This window comes from Peromyscus leucopus, chromosome 22, assembly GCF_004664715.2.
Source record: "Peromyscus leucopus breed LL Stock chromosome 22, UCI_PerLeu_2.1, whole genome shotgun sequence".
NCBI classification, from domain to species: Eukaryota; Metazoa; Chordata; class Mammalia; order Rodentia; family Cricetidae; genus Peromyscus; species Peromyscus leucopus.
In genome coordinates, this window is record NC_051081.1 from 35,926,191 (window position 1) to 35,941,016 (window position 14,826).

Here is a 14,826-nt window from a genome sequence, read left to right on the forward strand (position 1 = left end):
ATCCTAGACTGGCCTCAAATTCATAATCATCTTGTCCCAGTCTCCTGAATACTGGGGTTATAAAGATGTGACACCAAGACCAGCTGATCTTTTCCTCACTTATACTCTCTGGTCTTAGGCTGATACTCTTACAAAAACATTTTTTAAATTTTCATAATTTAAATGTTTATTGCTAGTTTTGTTTGATTAGTTGGGTTTTTGCTATGGGCCTCACATAGCCCTGGCTGACCTCAGATTCACCTTGTAGCTGAGGATAACTTTGAACTCCTGATCCTTATGCTCCTGCCTCTGAAGTATTGGAATTTCAGGTGTGCACCACTGTGCCCTGCTCATGTTACAGGTATTTATGGAGTACATTTAGGAAGGGTCTTCTTCTATGATCACTCTTATGTCATATATGTAAATCTAGAATAAATTATTCCTTGAAGAATGTTTCAACAATGACATCGTGAAACTTGGGGGTTTCTCTCTTTCTTTCTTTCTTTCTTTCTTTCTTTCTTTCTTTCTTTCTTTCTTTCTTTCTTTCTTTCTCTAAATTTGCTTCAATATTTTCTTTCAGGATGGAGACCCCACACTTCAACTTAAGAAAAATCCTTGCTGGGCGGTGGTGGCGCACACCTTTAATCCCAGCATTCGGGAGGCAGAGGCAGGCGGATCTCTGTGAGTTCGAGGCCAGCCTGGTCTACAAAGTGAGTTTCAGGAAAGGCACAAAGCTACACAGAGAAACCCTGTCTCGAACAACCAAAAAAAAAAAAGAAAAAGAAAAAGAAAAAGAAAAACCCTTAAAAACCCTTAACCCATGTACATTAGGCCATGAATTCGTATGGAATGGGCTCCAGCAGCTCAGCTTCCTTCCCTCAGGCCTTCCTTACAAAGTGTGCTTCTCTTTGACTTCCTTTTTCCTCTGCTCCTTTTCCTTCACCTGCTTCAAGAAGCTGCCTCGGCTCTTAGAGTACTTGATGTATTCAATCTGCACATTAATTCTCTTGGCAAGAATCTTGCCTTAACTTACTTGTGTCCAGTGATGCCCACGGACAGCATGCTGGGTGATGTCATAGACTCACCCAGTTTTGCCACGGTAACACTTATGGGGCATTCCCATTCCTTTTTGAACAGTGCCCATTCCCTTGATGCCTACAATATCACCCTTCTTGTAGATTCGAGTTAAGTGGTCAAAGAAACAACTCCATGTTTCCTAAAAGGCCTGGAGAGCATGTAGTGAGCGCCCCCCTCTACCCCTTTCTGTTTGTTATTTTGGTAAGTTCCTGGAAGATGGCTGCCATGGCCGAAAGACTGGGGTTTTCTTCAGGGTAAGATTGTCGGGGCTGGAGAGATGGCTCAGAGGTTAAGAGCACTGACTGCTCCTCCAGAGGTCCTGAGTTCAATTACCAGCAACCACATGGTGGCTCACAACCATCCGTAATGAGATCTGGTGCCCTCTTCTGTCCTGCAGGGGTACATGCAAACAGAACACTGTATACATAATAAGTAAATAAATCTTTAAAAAAAAAAAAAAAAGATTGTCTTCTACTGTTTCTATTTCTTTAGTGGAACTAAAACTATTCACATCAGCCACGAACAGGACGTTTTCGAAAAGTTCTCCCATTTTGGTTAAGTGGCGACAGTTTCAGAAACCAGAGTAATTAGCATTCCAGAACCGAAGCCTAGATTCCTGCCACACCACCTGCCTGCAGACCCTTAACTGCGGGCTACAAGAGACTCTGGCCATCTGACATTCTTTAACTCACTATTCTAGTTACACTTCGCAATGGCTAACCTCAGGCCAAGAAAGGGAAGGGAAGTTTTTCAGTCTCCTTTCCCACCTCCTACTTCTGCCCTATAACTACCCCTGCTTGTAAGTGGACAGCAGGCTCTGATGTTCTTTTCCAGAATAAATACCTGCACTAGATGAGGGCATGTTGCACCTCTGTCTTCCCGTCTGACCTTTGAGTTCAGATACTTTATTATTTCTTACACTTTATTTCAGCAAGCGATGTTTTTCTAGTACTTACTCTATTTTATCTAAAGCTCCAGAATTAATTGGCAAGAGCTGTTCCTATTTTATTGAGTGTGTGTCTTTTTTATTTCTAGAATTAAATATTTGTGCCTTTATTTTATTTTTATTTTTTGCCAGAGTTGATAAATTTCACTATTCTTTTCAAAGCACCGTTTTCCATTTTTGACTTGTTGACTAAGGTGAACATGGAGTGTGTATGTGTGTGTGTGTGTGTGTGTGTGTGTGTGTGTGTGTGTGTGTGTAATTTTCCAGGGATTTTTTTTTTTCTCACTGCACCCTTGGCTCTAAAGCAAGTCTTCCTGCAATTCTTTTTGTTGTTGTTGTTGCTGCTGTTGTTGTTTTTTGGTTTTTCAAGACAGGGTCTGGCCTCTCTGTGTAGTCCTGGCTGTCCTGGAACTCCCTCTGTAGACCAGGCTGGCCTTGAACTCAGACTGCCTCTGCCTCCCGAGTGCTGGCTTTAAAGGTGTGCGCCACCACCTTTTTGGTATCACTTTCTTGGACCCCAGCTTTGTAGACAAAGAGGAAAAAAGAAAAAGCCTCCTACTTGTCTACCCATACCGACCATCCCCTGGGCTACATTTCCATTAAAACTGACACTGTTAAGTCTGAGCACAGGGATCTATGGGTAAGAGAACCGCTTCACCAGCATGAGGACCTGAGTTCAACTCTCAGGCACTCACTAAAACAGGGCAGCGGCCAGGAAAGGGAGCTCGCACCCAGCCTTCCTTAGCTGCCTACCGTTCTTTGTGTAGGGTTGAGACCTCAAGGGCTTGTCATCTGTTGCCCGGACTCCCATCCCCTTTGGCATGTCTATTGTCCTTGTTCAGCTCCTGGTTGGGCAGCCATGTTGGTGAGGCTCGGGGTGGAGCTTCTGACATTCCTAGGAGACAGAATCTCACAGCAAACTCCCTGGTCCTCTGGCTTTTACAGTCTTTCCACGCCCTCTTCCAAAATGTTCCTCGAGCCTTGGGTACAGGAGCGTTTTATAAATGCATCCACGGGGACTGGGCGCCACCACTCTGCATTTTGATTGTTTGTGGTTTTCTGCAGTGATCTCCATCAGTTGCAAAGAGAAACTTCCTGGATGAGGACTGAGAACTCCACTTACCAGGCTGGAGGAGAAGATGGAGTATTTTTGGTTTTTTTATTCTCAGGGCCAGTTAAGGGTCATTTGGGACTGGGAGGAGACCCTGGCCCCTCTCACCTTCCTTTACCAGTTCCATCTGCAAGAGGATGAGTCAAAGGCCCTGCTTGACTGTGGCTTTACCTGGAAACACAGAGGAAAATTCTGTGTTGAACTTCCTCTTTGTAGAATTGCCCTGGTCAGAGCCCACACAGTAGGGTGTTCATTACCTTCCTGAACAAAAAGGTCAGGTGACTCACCAGGGCTATAGAATGTTTTGAGAGCTGCCCACAGTCCTCTGGGACCTAGTTGACCTTGGAGGACAAAGGACAATAGTGTCCCTTTAAATTCTTCTGTTTATATTAGGAGAGTCCCCTAAACATGGTTATTGAATACCCAGGTTAGTACACCAGTCTAGTATTTTTAACTACTGAGTAATATTTAGAGAAAGTCTAAGGAAAAATTTAAATACATCTTGATTAGCATATCCAAGTCTTGTCTTCTACCTCTCAAAAATCTTTTTGTGTTTTGCAAGGTCCCAAAATGACACCACATATCCATGCTTTTTGTTTGAAATGAGTGCGAAACATCATCGAATTGGGGTTCACAGCCCCTAGTGGAGCTTAACTAAGGAAGCCCTTTTAAAACTGTAACGCAAAAGTTAATGATTGAGGAGTCTTAGGCAGAGTCCTGTCCACAGATAAGCTTCCTGTTAGGCATTCCCACTAAAGGCATTTCAGCCAGCCTGACCACACATACCTTTAATCCCAGCAGTTGGGAGGCAGAGGCAGGGATCTTAAGAGTTTGAGGCCAGCCTGGTCTACACAGTGAATTCCAGTCCAGCCAGGGTTACATACAAAGACCCTGCCTATTAAAAAATAAATAGTTTACCTTTTAGCCTTTTTTTTAGGGGGGGAGTTGGTTTTTTTTTTGTTGTTTGTTTTTTTTTTTTTTTTTTTTTTTTTTTTTTTTTTGGCTTTTCGAGACAGGGTTTCTCTGTGTAGCTTTGCGCCTTTCCTGGAACTCGCTTTGGAGACCAGGCTGGCCTCGAACTCACAGAGATCCGCCTGCCTCTGCCTCCCGAGTGCTGGGATTAAAGGCGTGCGCCACCACCGCCCGGCTGTTTGTTTGTTTTTTAAGACAGGGTTTCTCTGTGTAATAGCCCTGGCTGGCCTGGAACTCACTCTGTAGACCAGGCTTGTTTTTACCTTGGGCTGTTCTCTTATCCTCTTATTCTTGTTACAGAGTCATTTGGTCTAACCCAGGACTGGGCGATTTTGGGGTACACTGTGACACTTGGGTCTGAAGTGAGAGGCCCCTGCGTCAGCTTCTCAGAGAGCTTAAACAGCGCATGACCATTTACCAGTATAATACATACACAAGAGGCATTTCTTTCCCCGTATAGCTTGGACCAGAGAAGAAAGAGGATGTCAGTGGTGTGCAGTGGACAGGAGACTGTTAAGTCCAGTGACTGACCCAGAACATTTAGCAAATGCAGACCAAAAAAAAAAAAAAAAAAAAATCCGGAACAAGGAGTCTCAAAGTGGGAGACACGTTTTTTTCTGGCCAGAGAGAAGGCAAGCTTGGGAAGGTTCTCTCAGAGCAGGCACTAAGGCCCGTGGAGTCAGCACCTCCTTTCTCCCACCTGAGTAGGCTGCACACAGCTAGGGAAACTTTAGAACCCAGTAGATGCATTATGTGAAATGACTGCTTCAAATACCAAAGAATCAGCCCGGCAGTGGTGGTGCACGCCTTTAATCCCAGCACTCGGGAGGCAGAGCCAGGCGGGTCTCTGTGAGTTCGAGGCCAGCCTGGGCTACAGAGTGAGTTCCAGGACAGGCACCAAAACAACACATTAATGTAAAGATCACATTTGGCTATCAAGGGGCAAAGGGTAGTGTGACTTTATCTCTGAGCTGACTGTGGGCCCTTTGGAAGTGTTTCACTGCATAAGGGAAGTGAATTGGGAATTATTTGGGTCACCCTGAAACCCTGCCCCCAGAAGAGCAATTTGGCAGACAACTGTATTACAGGACAGTGGAGGGAGCCTGGATGGGGTCAGAACGAGATGTGTAGGCAGAAGGCATCTCTGAAAGCTTTAGAAGTCTGCTTAGCAAATATAGACTGGGCGAGCTGGCGCCCAGCACCCAGGAGGCAGAGGCAAGCAGATCTCAGTGAGTTTGAGGCTAGCCTGGTCTACATAACAAGTCTAGGGATAGCCAAGACTACATGGAGAAACCAGAGAAGGCCAGGCAAATACCATGACAGGCTCCTAATAACTCAGGTAAGAACTAGGCCTCAGTTCCTGCCTCTTGAAATGAGGGGAACTTCGAGTAGCCTGGGTCAACACGCCCCACACACACAGGTAATAACCAAATAAGGTCATAGCCTGGGACTTGTCCAGATTTGCCCAATGGAAAAACTATAACCTTAGCCCACCCCTGCTAGCCCTAACCAATTAGAAATCTACTAATATAATTGCCACTTCCTGGGTAGAATGATCTCCCTGCTTTTGAAATTCCTTTAGCTGTGTATAGAAGAGCCTGCAAGCTTTTCTTGGGGTGGGAGGTGGGGGTTGGGGTGGGGGGGTGGGAGGTGGGGGTGGGGGGATGGGGGGTCTCCATTTTTGCCTTTGTGTTGCATGCCTGGCCTCAGCATGCTGGTATGCCCAGATCGAGGGGACCCCCCAAAAGACCACCACGGAGACTGAATCTCAAACGTAAAAGCAAAGAGCCTTTATTCTCTTCAAGCTCCAAGCTTGCTCCCTCTGTCTGACTCAGCAGTGAGAACAGGGAGCCCTGAGCCCAGGTGGGGTAGAGTTTTTATCATAGCAGAGGTTGGGGTAGGGGGATTTCCAGGGGTTAGGACCCTGATTTGCTAACAATTGTCTAGGGGTATCTATAAAACAAAAACAGCTGGGCGATGGTGGCGCATACCTTTATCCCAGCACTTGGGAGGCAGAGCCAGGCGGATCTCTGTGAGTTCGAGGACAGCCTGGGCTACAGAGCGAGTTCCAAGAAAGGCGTAGAGCTATACAGAGGAACCTTGTCTCAAAAACAAACAACAACAAAACCCAGATGTGTGCTAGACTCAAGGACATCAGGCTATCTTATCTAATGGTTGGAATGTTTGGGATGTCAGATACTTCCTCACCCCTGGGTGAATCCCTGGGTGGGGTCATCTTACGGCTTTTCCTGGGTCCGGTTGTTGCCTGCCAGTAAGCCTGTCACAAAAGCTGTGTCTAGGCCTCTAGGCCTGTCATGGCAGCTGTGTGGTCAAGCTGTTTTGCACCCCCCCCCACACACACACACAGTACCTTCATTCTCGAGATAGTAAACACTCTTGCTGATTACATCGTGTCTGGTGGTCTTTTCCTGGGTCTTCTCAAGGACCCTAACAACACCCTGTCTCAGAAAACAGCAACCACAACTATAACTCAGTCAGTAACAAGGGTGGTGGTTCTCAGGGTGCGCACTGTGAAGATCAGCTTACTGGTGACTGGAGGCTGAGAACGTGGTGGCACTTGCTTTGAGCTCGAAGTCTGGCTGGAGGAACCCAGGTGGAGGTCTGGTGGGATGCTGTGGATGCAGGCCCAAGTTCATAAGAAGCAGCATTCAGAGGGGAGATGGGTAGCAGCCATAAGCGGGCACAGGTAGGCGTCAGAGCTGGAGGAGTCAGAGAACAAGAAAAGCATACCTGACTGTCGTCGTCTGAGTTTGTTAGGAGGAAGGAAAGCCACTCAAGACAGCAGCCGCCTTCCTTTACAGGGAAGAGGCTTTTCTGGAGTAGTCTTTTTTTTTTTTTTTTTTTAAGATTGATTTATTTATATATACAGTGTTCTGCCTGCAGGCCAGAAGAGGGCACCAGATCTCATGACAGATGGTTGTGAGCCACCATGTGGTTGCTGGGAATTGAACTCAGGACCTCTGGAAGAAGAGCCAGGGCTCTTAACCGCTGAGCCATCTCTTCAGCCCCTGGAGTAGTCTTTACGGGCAGGTTTTAGAAAGTGGTATCCAGTGGGCAGAGAAGGGAGTGGACGTGGTGTGAAAATGAACATGAGTGAACAGTTAGGAGGGGGATCAGATCCAAGGGTTAGAAATGAGTTTCAGGGGGCTGGAGAGATGGCTCAGGGGTTGAGAGCACTGGCTGCTCTTCCAGAGGTCCTGAGTTCAATTCCCAACACCCACATGGTGGCTCACAGGCATCTGTAATGAGATCTGGTGCCCTCTTCTGACCTGCAAGGATCCAAGTGAAAGGACCAAGCAGACACCATTAACAGGCTGCTCAGTCTTCTCTCAGAGATCAGGCCTCAATTTCAGTTTCCTGAGACTTGAGCAAGCAGTTTCTGGAAAGGCTGTGATCAGAGATCAGGCCTCAATTTCAGTTTCCTGAGACTTGAGCAAGCAGTTTCTGGGAAGGCTGTCAATGAATGACAGTTAATCACTGATGCCCCTGCCCACAGGGGCAGGGAGATAGGATGCACTGGGAGGTGGGGATGGAGGCATGGAACAGCTTGACCACACAGCTGCCATGACAGGCCTAGAGGCCCAGACACAGCTTCTGGTAACACCTGAACCCAGGAAAAGCCATAAGCTGACCCCACCCAGTGGGGCCCGCATCTAAGAGGAAACATCTAACATTCTAAACATTCCCCATACTCTAGACAAAAGTCAGCCAATCAGGGTCCTGAATCCAGGAAATCCCCTCACCCCAAATTCTGCTATGATTGAAAGCCCACCCCACCTGGGCTCTGGGCTCTCTGCTCTTTCAGCTTCATCGGACAGAGAGCCCAAGCTCCGAGCTTGAAAATAAAGGCTCTTTGCTTTTACATACGGGAATCCGTCTCTGTAGTGGTCTTTTGGGGATCTCTGAGATCTGGGCATAACAGCACCAAGGCTGGCCACTGAGTCAGCCTCTACAGTCAGTACATGCTAGGTCAACCAACCTCCACAGCAGCTCAAGGACAGAGCCTGGGACTTGTCCAGGCCTGCCCCAAAATGACTAACTGTAACCCCTAACTAACCCTAGCCAATTAAAAGTTACTAACATGATTGACACTCGCATAAACCAATCCTGAGTCTGTTCCTATGTAGTCTATAGACCCCCCAAGCCCCTTGTTTTAAAAACCCTGCCCCGTTGCTACTCAGGGTCTCTCCTGCTCTGCTGCTGCATCAGACGGACGGACGGAGAGGCCCGAGTTGACTTGCAAATAAAAAGACTCTTTGCTTTTGCATTGGTTTGATCTCTTGGTGGTCTTCGAGGGACTCTGGTTACAACAACATGCAGACAGAACAGTGGATATATAATAAATAAATCTTTTAAAAAATGAGTTTGGGGTGGTAAAGAGAGGGAGCACTACTCCAATTGAAGTGTCTGGACAAAGCAGCAGCCATTCACCTCGATTAGGAGGCTGTGTTAGAAGAGAGAATACACAGGGACAGGAGGTGGTGACTGTCTTTTTCTCATTGGCTGGGGTCTGACTTCATAGTCTTATTTGATTGGCTAGTCTTTTTTGTTTTGTTTTGTTTTGTTTTGTTTTTCGAGACAGGGTTTCTCTGTGTAGCTTTGCGCCTTTCCTGGAACTCACTTGGTAGCCCAGGCTGGCCTCGAACTCACAGAGATCCGCCTGGCTCTGCCTCCCAAGTGCTGGGATTAAAGGCTTGCGCCGCCGCCGCTGCCGCCCGGCGATTGGCTAGTCTTTTGTTTCTTTGTTTGTTTTTGTTTTTGTTTTTTCGAGACAAGGTTTCCCTGTGTAGCCCTGGCTGGCCTGGAACTCACAGAAATCCACCTGCCTCTGCCTCCTGAGTGCGCCACCACCGCCAGGCTGATTGGCCAGTCTTAAGGTAATTGATGCACAAGAAAGGGAGAAAGAGGAAAGAGCCAGAGCTCAGGCCATCAAATTCCTGGGGTCTTTGTGTAAACAGAGGTTGGAGTGGTGAGAATTTACTGGGTGGTGAGGATTGAAGCATTTGCACAAAAATCTTTCAGGGTGGAACACACAAGTTTTCATAGTATTTGGTTGGGAAAGGCTCATATTTAATATTTTGGATTTAAGCATACTTTTCTTCAAACTCACTGTTTTCTCTTAACAGGATTTTTTTTTTATATTTATTTATAATATATGTCTGTATGAGGGTGTCAGATCCTCTGGAAGTGGAATTACAGACAGCTATGAGCTGCCATGTGGGTGCTGGGAATTGAACCTGGGTCCTCTGGAAGAGCAGTCAATGCTCTTAACCTCTGAGCCATCTCTCCAGCCCCCTCTTAACAGGATTTTATTGCTATGTTCTCATTCTGCCTCCCCAAAGAGGAAACCCTGAAGTCATTTAGAAACTAGGTCAAAGGTCAGAGTTCCCCAGACACTTTGGGCATCTCGGCATCCGGCAAGATGTGGAGGGTACAAGGTCCTTGGGTGCACAGATAAGCACTAGGGACACCGGGAATGTTAAGTGTGCAGACTTGTCTCTTCAAGGGAGATGTATGCCTTCCAGAAGGCTGGGAGTAGGTGTAGTTAATAGCCTGGTGATCTCTGCTCTCAGTAGGGTCAAGCCACACCCAAATCCCCCAGACCATCATCTTTATTCCTTTTCCATTGCTACTCTGCCTCTCTAGACCTTCCTCTTGAGCTTTGCTTCTCAGCCGGTAGAACCCATCCTTAGGGGGAGCTGTCATATGTACTTTATAGCCTGGGGACCTCTATGCCATTTCCATGACGGAGACCACCCCAGATCCTACGTCTCCCTTAAGCTATAGAAACCATCGTCACGGTAGAGTATTCTGATGTAGTCACACCTTAGCTTTATTGTGCACGTGGAATTGAGATAGTTGTTAGCCAGAAACTTTTTCCCCAAAAAATTGTACTGTACCTAAATACGTCTAAAATAAACTGCCCGGGTCAGACTCTAGACGCTGGAGCCAGCACCGGCTAACGGAGTTGGGTTGAACTAGATTTCCTTCTTTCCCACGAGGCCCAGCTATGTTTAACTTTCCATCTCTCCCTCTCTGGCCATGGGATTCTCCATTCTTTCCCCTTTCACCCACTTCCCTCAGAGAACCCGGGAGACCTTGGACCTGACCTGGAGGAAGGGACGAAGGAAATCTCTTGGTGTAAAGTCTCATACAGCTGTAGATGATGCCATCTGGCTGGTGATGACTTGCTGATTTTCTAACGAGGTGAACGTATTACACAAGGCTTCTGAGGTTTTAAACTAGTATTAACTATTTTGAAAAATTGGATTCAGGGCTAGAGAGATGGCTCAGTGGTTAAGAACTGGTCTTCGAAATGGACCTGGGTTCAATTCCCAGCACCCATACAGCAGCTCACAACTGTCTGAGACTCCAAGATCTGACACCCTCACACAGACATATGTGCAGGCAAAACACCAACGCACATAAAATAAATTTTTTTTAATTTTAAATTGGTACTTGTGGTAGAGTATTATTTTAAGGTGTGTTATTTTGTTTATGTTGCACTTGTTTAACTCTGTGAGACTGTGTTACTGTACCTGTCTAAAACAGCTGATGGTCTAATAAAGAACTGAACGGCCAATAGCGAGGCAGGAGAGAGAGATAGGTTGCCATTGTTGAGAGATACTGTAGCCAGACTGTCTAAAGCACAGTCTGTAGGTAGCTACAGGATTGCTGGCCCATAGCTTTGAGGAGGGGAAGAAAGTTTCTTTCCAAAAGAAAACAAACCAAAAGTGTTGTGGGGCATCCACCAGAGAGGACTACATAGACACGGATTTAAGCCAATAGAAAGTCTTTATTAGCCAGCCAGTGGCTACACTGCCTGTTCAGGATCCCAGTGTTGTTCAGGATCCCAGTGTAGCCCCGAGCCTTTCTCAGGGTAAGCGTTTAAGCACAGTTTAAGCACAAAAACCATATTCTGGGTTGACACACTTCAGTAAACAAGAACGGTTAGCCAGAAATGGAACTACAGAAGCTAAAAAGCAAGGTTAGGACATTGAGAGACTTCGCCAAAGCCATGGACTTGGATGGATTAGGTCTTTGTTTTAGTTTTGGCAGGTGATGCTGCCTACGTGCTGAGTTTTACAGCCTGAATGGAACTTCCATCATGGAGTCAGTTGTGCTAAGGTCTGGGCGACTACTAAGGTCTAGGGCCTTGTTACAAAAGGAGGAGATATCCCTGATGTGGAATGTTATTTTAAGATGTGTTACATTTGTTTAGGCTGTGGAACATTTGTTTTAATGATGCAAAGGTGTGTTGCCTTCTTTTATGTTGCATTTGTTTAACTCTGTGAAGCTGTGTTACTCTGCCCGTCTAAAACACCTGATTGGCCTAATAAAGAGCTGAATGGCCAATAGTGAGGCAGGAGAAAGGAGAGGCGGGGCTGCCAGGTAGAGAGAATAAAGAAAGAGAGAGAAAAGAAATCAAGGAATAAGAAAGGAAGGAGGAGGACTTCAGGGGCGGGCCAGCCAGCCAGCCATACAGCCAGACACGGAATAAGAAGGAAAGAAAAGATATGCAGAAATAGAGAAAGGTAAAAACCCAGAAGCAAAAGGTAGATGGGATAACTTAAGATAAGAAAAGCTGTCTAGAAACAAGTCAAGCTAAGGCCAGGCATTCATAAGTAAGAGTAAGTCTCTGTGTGTATTTATTTGGGAACTGGGTGGTGGGCCCCACTAAAGAGTAAAACAACCCACAACATATCCCCCAACATTTTGGTCATCAGACTCTCCAGGCAGCACTGGGGTTTCTGGGAAGTCAGTCTGGCAGAGGATCAGAAAGGAAGAGTCTCCCGAGGGAACTGAATCTCAAAACTTACCCCAGGACGGGTCAGCGGGTGATGGTTTCACGGAGCGCAAGGAGAAGGGTGGTCCTTGTCGTTCAAGGGAAAAGGAAAGATGCAGGAGTTGGAGAGGCAAACAGGAGAGAGAGAGGAGCAATGGACCACAGTTAGGAGCCCACCTAGCCCGAGTGGCCACCTAATGAAATTAAGAAGACGTGATACAGGAATGCCTGGCTTGAGACAGTCCAGGCCTTTAACTAGAACTAGAGCTCTGGACTAGATTGGCTGAACAGTGTAGCCTGGGGCTGGAGAGATGGCTCACCCATTCACTCCGTGCTCTTGTAGAGGACCTGGTTTGAGTTTCCAAAATCCACATCAGGGGATCAGATGACCTCCTCTGGCCTCTGTGGGCATGTACATGCATGTGATGTGCGTACAGACTGTTAAGTCTCAAACCCCAGGAACAAATAACGGCTGAGGAGCCTGTTTAACATATCAAAGTGGACCTGGCCTGCCAGGTTCTCCCAGCATCCCTCAGGCCTTACCAGTTACAGGGTATGGCTGGCCTACCCCACCTCAACCCTCCAGCTCAGGGGACTGGGCTGCTCTTCCCTGTATAATCCAGATCTTTTTGTGCCTTTGGCCTCTTGGCTGCTCCTCGGGTCACCTCTCCGGTCCCCTCCTTCTTCCCCTCCCCCTCTCCCCACATGGCTCGGCTCAGTCTGGTCATGTTCACGCTGGACTTTCTGAGACTTGTCCCTGCCCCTGGCTAGGCTCTCCCATGTCTCTGTAATAAGCTTTCTCCTCCACCACGGAGTCAGGTTCTGTCTTTTTATTTCTTTCTTCATGGGTGCATACACATAAAATAAAGACTAAAATAATGTACTTTTTAAAAGTAAGTCATCTTGGGCTGGAGAGATGGCTCAGCCCTTACAAGTATAGGCTGCTCTTGCTGAGGACCGGGGTTCAATTTCCAGCACTCACATGGTGGCTCACAAACACCTATAACTCCAGTTCCCAGCCCCAAGTCCGATCATCCTAAGGCTTAGATGGCCCCAGATTTTGCCAGTTGGCTTTTATGTCCCTTTGACATGATCTTATCATCCATTGAGAAATATTTGGCTTTCTTGTGTAAGATATTCCTGGCACAGCTTGTACTTCCCCTCCAGCCCTAACTATTTCTCCAAGAGTCTGTAGCCTTTATTTTACTTTTGATATTCTTCAAATCTTTGAGACAGAGTCTCTCTGTGTAACAGCCCTGGTTGTCCTGGAACTCACTCTGTAAAACAGGATGGCTTTGAACTCACAGAGATCTGCCTGCCTCTGCCTGCCTCTGCCTGCCTAGTGCTGGGATTAAAAGCATGCACCAACATGCCCAGTTTTTTGGTTTTTTTGTTGTTGTTTGTTTTTCTTTTCTTTCTTTCTTTTTTTTTTTTTTTTTTTTTTTTTTTTTGGTTTTTCGAGACAGGGTTTCTTTGTGTAGCTTTGCGCCTTTCCTGGAACTCACTTGGTAGCCCAGGCTGGCCTCGAACTCACAGAGATCCACCTGGCTCTGCCTCCCGAGTGCTGGGATTAAAGGCGTGCGCCACCACCGCCCGGCTGTTGTTTGTTTTTCAAGACTGGGTTTCTCGGTATAATTTTGGTGCCTGTCCTGGATCTTGCTCTGTAGCCCAGGCTAGCCTCGAACTCACAGAGAGTGCTCTGCCTGGCTCTGCCTCCCGAGTGCTGGGATTAAAGGCGTGCGCCAGCGCTGCCCAGCCCTGGTTTGTTTGTTTTTTAGTGCTCAATGGTATTGAGAGACCAAAAATCTAGGTATAAAGTGCTTATTGTTATTGGAGTTCTACTGTGCCAAGGCCCTTTTGGAATGAGTTATTCCCCCCCCCCCCCCCGCATTTTTATATGTATGTCGATACAGCACATGCCAATGTCTCCTGTCCCAATTCACCAGTTCACTGCGTCACATGTACCTTTTTTTTTTTTAAGGTAAAGTCTCCTATAGCCCAGACTGGCCTCAAACTCATCGTACAGCTGATGATTATTTTTAAGGTTATGCGTTTGATTATTTATTTAATTTTATTATTATTGTATATGAGTGTTTTGCCTGATGCTGGAAGAGACCAGAAGAAAGCCCTGGATCCCATGGGACTGGAGTTACAGATGGTTATCAGTGCTGGGAATCAAACCGAGTTCTGCAAGATCAACAAGTGCTTGTCTCCAGCCCTGTCGCTGATGGTCTCGACCCTTTCCTAATCCTCCTGCCTCCAATTCTCGAGTGCTAGACTTACCGTGGTGCAGGGTCAGACCCGTAGCCTGCGCCTACTAGGTGAGCATGCTACCAAACAAGCCACATCCCCGGGCCCTGGGTTCCACTCTTACTTTCTTTTCTGTTCATCTAGCAATGTTCTCCAATAGGGGAAAAAAAAAAAAAAAAAAAAAAAAAAAAAGCCTGTGCTTGTCTTCTTGGATTTCACGTCTTTTTTTTTTTCTTTTTGAGACAGGGTTTCTCTGTAGTTTTGGTGCCTGTCCTAGATCTGGCTCTTTAGGCCAGGCTGGCCTTGAACTCAGAGATCCACCTGGCTCTGCCTCCTGAGTGTTGGGATTAAAGGCACCTGGCTCTGCCTCCTGAGTGCTGGGATTAAAGGTGTACACCATCACCGCCTGGAGGATTTACGTCTTTGTAGCCAATCCTCCATCACAGTATCTTGGGTATTTTGTATCTGTGCTCTGCTCAGGCCTTGAAACTGCATCGGATGACCCTGTGTGTACATCCTCTTCGCCCTGGGCTGCGACAGACACTCCAAGCCACCTCCATGATGGATGACCTACCTCACTGGCTCTTGCTACCTCTTCTTCCTCCCACAATGAGGGCCTCCTCACTACACTCTGGCTCTAGCTGCTTCTTTGTGTGCCCGCCCTCTTCATCCCTCCAGCTGCTT

General features: G+C 46.9%; 1 pseudogene; it reads right to left on the bottom strand.

The window, feature by feature from the left end:
* Positions 1-806: 806 nt before the first annotated feature.
* LOC114697421 lies at positions 807-1,215 on the bottom strand (annotated as a pseudogene).
* Positions 1,216-14,826: the final 13,611 nt, after the last annotated feature.